Source organism: Triplophysa rosa, linkage group LG10 (assembly GCF_024868665.1).
Source record: "Triplophysa rosa linkage group LG10, Trosa_1v2, whole genome shotgun sequence".
NCBI classification, from domain to species: domain Eukaryota; kingdom Metazoa; phylum Chordata; class Actinopteri; order Cypriniformes; family Nemacheilidae; genus Triplophysa; species Triplophysa rosa.
In genome coordinates, this window is record NC_079899.1 from 10,406,953 (window position 1) to 10,417,505 (window position 10,553).

Sequence of the window (10,553 nt, forward strand, 5' to 3'; positions counted from 1 at the left end):
TTGTTTTTCTGAATAACTGAAAAAGGTCCATTTTAGTTTAAAATCTGCAGTGATGTGATGTGTGAATAGTATACACTCTTACAGATACTCTTCACGTATGAAGTCAGATGATGTAAACAGCTCAACAATGCAAAATGTCCTGTATAAAGACAGTGTATGGCCTGAGTTGAGTTGTCCAACAAGTACAAACCCCAATTCCAATGAAGTTGGGACATTGTGTAAAACGTAAAAAAAAACAGAATACAATGACTTGCAAATCCTTTTTGACCTATATTTAATAGAATACACCACAAAGACAAGATATTTAATGTTCAAACTGATAAACTTCGTTGTTTTTTGCAAATAATCACTCATTTTGATGCCGGCAACACGTTCCAAAAGAGCTGGGACAGGGGTATTTTTATCACCTTTCCTTTTGACAGTACTTCACGAGTTCGCCTAAGCAAATAATAATAATGGTGGCAGGAAAATGCTGATAGCAGGGGTAGGTAAGATATGCGTATTTGGCGTGCTGTCCAGGGGGCGGGCTCCGAGCTCGCCGATTCCTTCCGACCCCGGAACACTCTCCCCCTGATGGGGCAGATGCCTGGTGTTCAAAAGATGCCTGGTTTTACGGCGTTTAAGACTTACAGACACTGTAATTTATGGTGCATGCGCTACAAAACGCCGTACTTTACGGTGTCTGTAAGTCTTAAAAGCCGTAAAACCAGGCGTCTTTTGAACACCAGGTGTCTGGTTGATGGCGAAATATGTAGAGATGCACCGATTGCAATTTTCTTTGCCGATTCCGATTTCTGATTTTATTACAAGTGAAACCTGTCGATTACGATTTTTGCCGATTCCGATTGCCAATTTTCTATCCACAAACTATAATTGACAGTATACTATATATAAAACCATATTAACTTTTCTTCAATACACATTTTTTTTTATTTTCATTGAATAAATGATTGAACATTACAATTTCCCCAAATTTCCCTAAATGCAGTTCTCCAAGCTGCATTAAATTACAGAATCTTCTCTTTCCCAAACAACTCTTAAATTGAAGAACTCTGTGACTGAAAAGAAGTACAAATAATAAAATATAACTAAACATGTCACTTAATTTACCTTTTTCATTTTTGTACTCATCTCACAAAAGTCTAAGATAACAATAAAATAGTCTACTTCAACTTTATTCTCGTCTGTTTCTGATTATGAAACTAACATTGCTTTATTTCATTTTTTCTTAAATGTAAAATAAATTGTCTTCATCTTGGGTCTGTAGTATTAAAAGAAGTGGGTTGATTTTTGCTGCAACTTCAATAAAAAAGTTAAAACTCTTATGAGTGAATTCTACTCTAAAGATGTATATGTATTTGCAGTTCCCTTTCTGTCGGTTCCCTTTCTGTCTCAGAATGGGGTTTGTCTTGAGAACCTATCATCTTCTGAGTATTTAGAAAAGGCCAATGAAAATTGGCGAATGAAATTTGCATGCCGGGCTCCTCCCCGGATGTCCGGGTATAAGAGGGAAGCCGGCGTGCTCATTCATTCACCTTTTGTTCTTCAGAGCCTACGCATCTGGTGAGCTTCTCTACGATCTGGATGATCTTCTTTCTGCTGGAATCTACGACGTGGACAGCGGACGGTCCCTTCCTGCAGTGACTCTCCCCTGGGCGTCTCGGCAGTTCCGGAGGTGTTCGAGCAAATTTCCTTTTCTAAAAGAGCAAATTTCTCCAGCGTGGCTTGTCCGCTGTTCTCATGGGTGCAACACACTCATCGAGGAGGGGGACGGACACAATGCCTGCTTCCAGTACGCTGGGGCAGACGTTGTGGATACGTCCTGCCCGCACTGCGGGTGGTGACGATTCAGACGTTGCGTCACAGGTGGCTGTGTTCCCACGGGACTCAGCCACCACCTCGTTTGCTCCCCGTTCCGTGGCGGCAGGACTACGGCCCTGCCGTCCGCTATGGCAAGCAGCGAGGGTGATATGAGGATTACTGTGAGCGATAATCCGCCAGCCACGGCTCACGGACCGTTCACACCTCGTTTCGCTCGTCTGACCGTTCCCCAAAAAAAACGGTCCGCCGTCTTATTCCTCAATCACGTATTCGGACACGATGCGTGATGATGAGATTCTCTTGGGACACTCGTCGAGGAGAGGGACGGACACAATGCCTGCTTCCAGTACGCTGGGGCAGACGTTGTGGATACGTCCTGCCCGCACTGCGGGCGGTGACGATTCAGACGTTGCGTCACAGGTGGCTGTGTTCCCACGGGACTCAGCCACCACCTCGTTTGCTCCCCGTTCCGTGGCGGCAGGACTACGGCCCTGCCGTCCGCTATGGCAAGCAGCGAGGGTGAGATGAGGATTACTGTGAGCGATAATCCGCCAGCCACGGCTCACGGACCGTTCACACCTCGTTTCGCTCGTCTGACCGTTCCCCAAAAAAAAAGGACGGTCCGCCGTCTTATTCCTCAATCACGTATTCGGACACGATGCGTGATGATGAGATTTCTCTTGCAGCATCGGGGGGTGACGTACTGCCATCCGACTCCGACGATTCCTCGGGCTCCCTCCCTCGGGGGGTCGAGCCCAGGAAGAAGCGGACGTCGAAATGTCAGCCATGCTTTCCCGGGCCGCCGTGAGTGTTGGGTTGCAGTGCCCGCACTGCCTCTCCCGGCGCTCGCGGCTGGCTACATGGCGCCTCGGGTTTGAGCGCGGCTCCAAGCCGCGCCCGCCCCCAGTGCCGTGTTTACCGGAAGTGCATGAGGAACTTTGTAAGACCTGGAACGCCCCTTCCGGCACGTTTCACGTCAAACAAAGTTCTGTCACCCTCTCTTCCCTCGAGGTTGAGACAGCTGGAGGATGCGTCGGTGTCCCCCAGGTGGAGTTTGCCGCCGCGGTGCACTCGTGCCCGTAGGTGGCGGCCACCTGGGGGGGCTCGACCTAGACTCCCGTCCAAAGCATGTGGTGTCTCGGCATCTCTGGTGTCGAGAGCTTACATTGCGGCGGACCAAGCTGCCTCCTCTCTCCACGCTATGGCTCCTGCCAGGCCAGGGCGTTGAGAGAGCTCCACGAGGGTAAGACCGACCCAGCGCTTATGCAGGAACTCCGCGCCGCCACCGACCTCGCTCTACGGGCGACCAAGGTGACCACGCGGGCCCTGGGTCGGACGATGTCCACACTTGTGGTCCATGAGAAACTCCTCTGGCCGATCCTTGCGCAGATGAGTAACGCCGAGAAGGTCCGCTTTCTCGACGCACCCGTCTCGCAAGGGGGGGCTGGTTGGTGTTACTGTCGAGGGGCAGCGGCCCCTCTCACCCCCCGCCCGTCGGGGGCGCGAGACCCGCACGCTGCCTCCCCCGGAGGGTTCTCGACAGTAAAGAAGCAGTCCTCCGTGCCGCGACTCGGCCGCCTCGGCCGTCGAGTCCCGTGCACTGTCTGCTTCCCAGCAGCCCTGGTCCTCTTCAACGCCCTCCAGCGACCTGGAGGAGACAGCGAAGAGGAGACCATCGCCCCATCAGCAGCCGCGGGCAGCGGCTGTCATGGGATCACCTCAGGGGGATCGAGGCTACCATTGGGCCCGACCCCAGCCACAGCGCTGGTAGGTCGGATAGGGACGGTTCCTGCCCCGTCCCTCCATCTGCTGGCCCCCTCTGGGGGGCTGGCGCCCACTTACTCTCAAAAAGGAGAGTTTCCTCTCTCTCTGGGTTACCTCAGCCGCTCTCACCCTCTGCACGACGGTGAACGGCAAACTCGACGTTGCGTCATGGCAAAGCGCAATGTCGAGTATAAACACCAGCCCTCAGCACTCTCAGTCAGACAGTGCGTTGAGCTGCGCAGTCGCCAGGCAGGAAATATGGCAGAGCCGATCTCCTCCCCGGGGGGCCTCCCCTGGCAAGGAATCCGTACTGCTAGCCATCGAACCACCCTCCGCGGGGGCGATGAAGCAGATCAACCTCTAGTCCCCTGTCACAGTTCTGGGAGCCCCCAGACTGTCAGGCGGGTTGAGGAAGACGATCCGTCTCGGCTACGCGATTCAGTCGCTACACGTCCGCCCAAGTTCCGGAACGTCCTTTTACCTCAGGGAGGCAGGGATGCCCCCGTACTTCGGGCGGAGGTCGCCTCCCTTCTGGTGAAGGGAGCGATCGAGCCCGTCCCACCGGCCGAGGTGTTCAGCGGGTTTTACAGCCCGTACTTCATTGTCCCTAAGAAAGGCGGAGGGTTGCGCCCTATCTTGGGTCTGTGTGTTCTGAACAGGCACCTACACTAGCTGCCTTTCAGGATGGTCACGCAGAAGCGCATCCTGGCGTCCGTCAGGCGTCAGGACTGGTTCATGGCAATCGACCTGAAGGACGCGTACTTTCATGTCTCGATCCTCCCTCGACATCGGCTGTTCCGACGGTTCGCGTTCGAGGGACGGGCATATCAGTACAGGTTCCTCCCCTTCGGTCTGTCCCTGTCTCCACGAGTCTTTAAGAAGGTCGTGGAAGCCGCCCTCCTTCCCCGTTGGGAAGGAGGTGTACGGGTACTAACTATCTCGACGACTGGCTCAAGTTTGGGCACACTCTCGAGATCTGTGATGTACACACAGGGACCTGGTGCTCCGGCACCTAGATCGGTGGGGCCACAGGTCAACTGAGATAAGAGCAAGCTCTCCCCGGGAAGAGCATCCTCTTTCTCGGTATGGAACTCGACTCTGTCCTCACGAGCGGCCCCGCTCACCCCCAGGGGGGGGGGGCGCGAGGACTAGCGCGCCCGGTCAGTGTTGAACTGCCTGAGATCAGACAGTCAGCGGTCCCCCTGTAACAAGAGGCTCCTGGGATTCATGGCATCCTCGGCGGGGGTGGACCCCCCTCGGGTCGATGCATATACGACCGCTCCAACACTGGCGGCAGAGTCAAGTTCCTTGGAGAGCGTGGCACACCGGCAGCAGGCGTTGGTCACACGCTTTTCTGCCGACACACCCTAAGGGGTGCCGTGTGCAACAGGCGAGCAGTGTCGGGGCGGTGGACGGGCCCCCGCCTGCGTTGGCATTCAACTGCCTAGAGTTGTGGGTTGTGCTACTTGCATTGAGGAACTTCCTCTCGTGCAGGGAAGCACGTGCTGGTCCGGTCGGACAGCACAGCTGCTGTGGCGTATTCTTCAATCACAGCAGCTAACATGACTCGCCCGACGCCTCCTCCTCTGGAGTCAGCAGGTGATCAGCTCCCTGCGAGCCACTCACATCCCGGGCGTCCTGAACCAGACAGCCGTTGTGCTCTCTCGTCAGTTGACACCTTGCGGAGAGTGGCGACTCCCTCCCCTCGCAGCCGGCTCATTTGGGGGCAGTTTGGCCAGGCACAGGTGGTCCTGTTGCCTCCCCGAACTCCTTCCATTGTCCGCTTGGGTACTCCCTGTCCGAGGACCCTCGGCACGGATGCCCTTGCGCATAGCTGGCCGCGGGACAAGCGGAAGTACGCTTCCCCCCAGTGAGCCTCATTGCACAGGGCCTGTGCAAGGCCAGGGAAGAGGAGCATCAAGTGGTACTAGTTACGCCCCTTCGGCCTAACCAGGACTTGGTTCTCGGAGCTGAGGCTCTGACAACAACTCCCCCCTGGCCGCTCCCCCTGGCGAACAGCTTCCCCAGGGGAAGGGGCACGTTACGGTATCCCAGGCAAAACCTGGTCTCCATGTCTGGACGGGACGAGGAGATCCTGAGTGACCCACCCCCAGTCCGGTTGGGACGTCACTCACGCTAGGGCTTCGGCCACTGGGCGGCTATACGCCCATAGGTGGCGCCTCTTCTCGTCCTGGTGCTCTTCTCTCCGAGAAGACCCGCGGAGTTGCTCGGTCAGGTACGAGCTGTCCCGTCCTCAAGAGAGTGGGGGAGTAACCTCTCCCCCTCCACACTGGGAATGTATGTAGCCGCTACGGCCGCTCATCATGACCCAAGTGCTGGGTAGCCTCTGGGACAGCACGGCCTGGTCATTAGGTTCCTAAGGGGCGCAAGAGGGTGACCACCTTTCCGCGCTCCATACCCTCTTGCGACCTAGGTGGCGGGCCCCAAGAGGCCCCGCCCCCTTCGAGCCTCTCGGGATTGCTGCTCTTTCTCAGTCTTGATAAAGACGGTTTTCCGCATGGCGCTCACCTCCAAGAGGGTAGGGGATCTGCAAGCACCCTCCGTGTCCACAGATTGCCTAGAACTCGGGGCCGGGATTCTCACGTTATCTTGAGACCCCGCCCCGGCTACGTGCCCAAGGTTCCCACCACTCTCTTGAGAGACCAGGTGGTGAACCTGCAGGCGCTCCCCACCGGGGGGGAAGACCCAACCTATCCGTGCTGTGTCCAGTACGCGCACGGTGCCTCTACTTGGACCACACGCAGAGCCCAGAAGCTCTGAGCAGCTCTTTGTCTGTTTCAGAGGTCAGCAGGAGGGCTGTCTCCAAACAGGGGCTGGCGCACTGGATCGTGGATGCCCTCGTTATGGCATACCGATCTCTTTTCCTGCCCGTTGGGGGTGAGGCTCACCCCTCGTGGCTGGCTCAGGGCGCCTCCCTGGCAGACATCTGCGGAGCTGCGGGTTGGGCTATGCCCAACAACTCCATGAGGTTCTAATACCTACGCGCGGAACCGGTGTCAGCCCGCATCCTGGCAAGGTGTGGGACCGGCAGCCGGTAGGGCGTACGCCTGCGAAAGCCCTTCCCCCTTCCTTAGGGGGATCAGTGACGATCCCGCCTCACGTCTTTCCCCTCGGGTAAAGAACAGGCATTCCATCCATCACTAAGCACCCTTCCAGGGGACAGGCTGGGCAGAGCAGCCCTGCCCCTTTAGGCCGGGGAACAGTTGAGTTATCTCCCACGTAGCTCTAACCGGACCTAGTGCTCCAGACGTGGTAACCCCCCCTCCGTGGGCTGTTCCGTCTGATGTATCCTCATGAATGGTTCCCACCTTGGCAACCCATGACCTCCCCAGGTGGACTCCCACCTTGCGGTTAACTCCTGCAGTCCGCACATTCCTCCCATGAGTTCTCCCCTGATGGTGAGACCATGTGGTGTCTCCACTAATTCCTCCCTACGGTAGGTAGTGGCCTCTGCAGCGTTCTTCCCCCCCAGGGGGGAATAATGCTTACCCAGTGGCCCGTACGGTGCCGGGCGGCTTCTCGCCATTTAGAGAATCAGGCCTCCGCCGTGATGGCCGGCGTTAGGGGGCTTCCCAACTTTTTGTGGAAAGCTCTGGGTCCCCCTTCCTCTCCACTGGAAGGTCATAATTTCGCGCTAGCGTGTTCGTCTGACTCGCCCAGGCCAGTCAACGTCGCTCCGCAGAGATTGTGACGCGGCTCAGTGCTGTGGCGTTTTCCATAGGAACCCCATTCTGTCGGTTCGACACAACGTCGAGAGACCGACAGAAAGGGAACGTCTTGGTTACGGATGTAACCTCGGTTCCCTGATGGAGGGAATGAGACGTTGTGTCCCTCATGCCACAACACTGGCCGCCCACCCCAGCGGTCGGGGGAGGATGCTTAGGCTCCTCAGACCAAAGGTGAATGAATGAGCACGCCGGCTTCCCTCTTATACCCGGACATCCGGGGAGGAGCCCGGCATGCAAATTTCATTCGCCAATTTTCATTGGCCTTTTCTAAATACCCAGAAGATGATAGGTTCTCAAGACAAACCCCATTCTGTCGGTTCGACACAACGTCTCGTTCCCTCCATCAGGGAACCGAGGTTACATCCGTAACCAAGACGTTATTAAATTATGCTTTCTGGTTTGGGTTTTTGACTTGCAGTATGTCCAAAATCCTTGGTTTTGTTTTGGCCCAAAATGTCTTATGGGTACATCACTAAAATAGAAAATTCTACCACAATCTGAAGGTTATACTAACACAAGCCAGAAGAAGTCACGGAAAAGATATCTGGTTAACCGTGGCAATCTGTCAGACATCAGACACTAACTCAGTTTCCACACAGGTTAAATCACACCCAAGATCTACATCTAAACCCGCTTGTATGCAAAATTTTAGAGGCTCCAGGTGGATGCTGCACACTGGTGGTGGTTGAGGAGAAACCCCCCTCATATGATTGTAAAGCACTTTGGGTGTACAGCAATACACTGAAAAGCGCTATATAAATGCCTCATTCATTCATTCAAAACAATCCTCACGGTGAAAACATCATAAATTTTGCATAGCTAGATAGCCGACACAGTCCTAGTGAAAGTGACACTCCAGACTGCCTGATACAAGTTTCAAAGACAGCACATGCAGTTTTGTCCCTTACAGATATCCGTGCGGGTGAGTGAAAGCGATGGGGTCGTATGACGTGGCGGGACGAGAGGAATACCACCAGAAAAGATGGGGGCAGACACTGAGGGTCTTCCTGTCAGGCATTCGCCTCAGCCGCACTGTCGTTTCACATCACTGTGGGCTCATAGCGACATTACACAAGGGCCACAGACCTGCAGGCAGTCGTGCTGCTTCCTGTCCATTCATCTACAAATATAGCAGGAACGTGGAAGAAAAAAACCAAACACAATCCACAGGCATATATGCGAGGACGGCTATTTATAGCAAAGGAAACATGCTCTCTGAGGGAAGAATTACAAACAGAGACGCAGGATTCGATTTGACATCCTGGTGCACAGCTGTGTCAACTTAAACAGTGAATCCATCCGCCAGCGCACTCAGTGACACTCGGTTACAACCCTCTTTATTCAACTACACAACGTTAAATTCACTTTGCCTTAATTAAACACATCAATAATATCTGCAGATAGAAAATGCTACTGGTTACTGAAAAAGGTTATTTTAAGTTATATATTAAAGATGCAAAAATAAAACATGTACTGCTTTACAGAAATACCTGCATTTACTCTGAAAACTGTATTTAGATACAGGGGCCACAGACATACGACGGCTAAACATTTCTCTTATATATTCTCTTCTAAAAACAGTGTCTCCACTGTTTTTAATTGTTCCATGCAATGTTTTGTAAGTTATACAAAACGCGACAAGATTTTTAAAGTCAGCTTAATGTAATTAAAATTCCAGTAACTTGTGAAGTCAATTTGATTTAACTTGCAGCTTTTGACGTAAAGATTGTAAGCTAAAGATTTTTATATTTATTTTCAAAAGATTTTTATAAATAGATTATTTTGCAATTGAGAGCACATATTCATTTTTGGTCAAATCATTTGTAAAATGGATAGTAAAATGTATAGTTCACCCCAAAATTAAATTCTATCAACATTTATTCACCATCATGTCATTCAGGACATGTATAATATATGACTCTTTCTTTGGAACACAAAAGATATTTAAAGAATTCGTTTCTCAGTGTTTTTGTATTAATAATTTAATAATGTTGTTGACTGGTAACCAGCATTCTTCAAATATCTTCTTTTGTGTTCTGGGAAAAAGTCATCCAATATGTCTTTAGAACTATACCAATGATAAATGAAAGGCTAAACATGCATCTATTTAAAAAAAATGAACTGCATTTTAACTTTAATTCCTTTACTTAAATGTAGTCCATTCACTCATGCTGTCAAATCAGATAGAAGTGAGTAACCTAATCCAAAAAAAAGTAACACAAAATGTTTTGTCCCTAAATTAGAAGTTAAGGACAAGAAATGAATGTGTTGTCCTTAACTAAGCACAAAATGTGTTGTTTAAACACAACCATTTTTAGAGTATACCATTCTACAATATCGTGTTTACATATACCACCATTCACTGAACCACTTTTGCATCAAAAATATTTCAGACTGTGTAAAGAAGCATTTGAGTTGGCTAAACACCCTTATGTGTAATGTTCATCTAAGACCCACTAAAAGACCTAATGATCATTAAAAAAAAAAAAAAAATCATTTTGTGTATACAAATGTGAGGTTTAATACTTTAACACGCTTTTTTGTATCTGTTTGTATCTTTTTGACCACTATAGTTCCTTTCTTGTCCTCAGTTCCTTCCCTTAATGTTGTCAAGTGGGATAAGAAGTGATCTATTAATAGAATGTTTCTTCAAGAAACTGTGAGATGGAGAACGGCTCAGTGCCAGACATGCATGACTAACCCCACTGCGGTATACTGTACAACCCCCCCCCACACACATACACACATTAAGCACTGTCATGTGGTTGTCCTACTTGTCCGAAAAAAAAAAAAAAAATTTCATTTGAAGTGTCAATATAATTGTTTCTGATCCTGATTGGTCAAGTTTGTTTATTAGTGTTTTATCTAGTGTCCGCTGCAGCCACCTAAATTTGTTTATACTCTCTGTGATTGCCATAGAACAAAGGCAAGTAGTAATTATTAGTGTCAGGGCTGTACCTTAACTTTTTTTGCACATACACTGTAAAAATAAAAGGTGCCTCAAATATCCTGTTGTGTACTCAAAGAACCTTAAACCTTATTTTAAGTGCTTCAAAGCTCCTTTTCTCATAATAGGGTTATTGGTGGAACCATTTATAGTCTTTGTGGTTCTTCCAGGAACCTAGGAGATTCTTGAATAACCCCACATTCAGTTCTGAAGTTCTGGAGTCACCTTTTCACTACACTGGGACCTCAAAGTGCTTTGCGGGTTATTGAAGG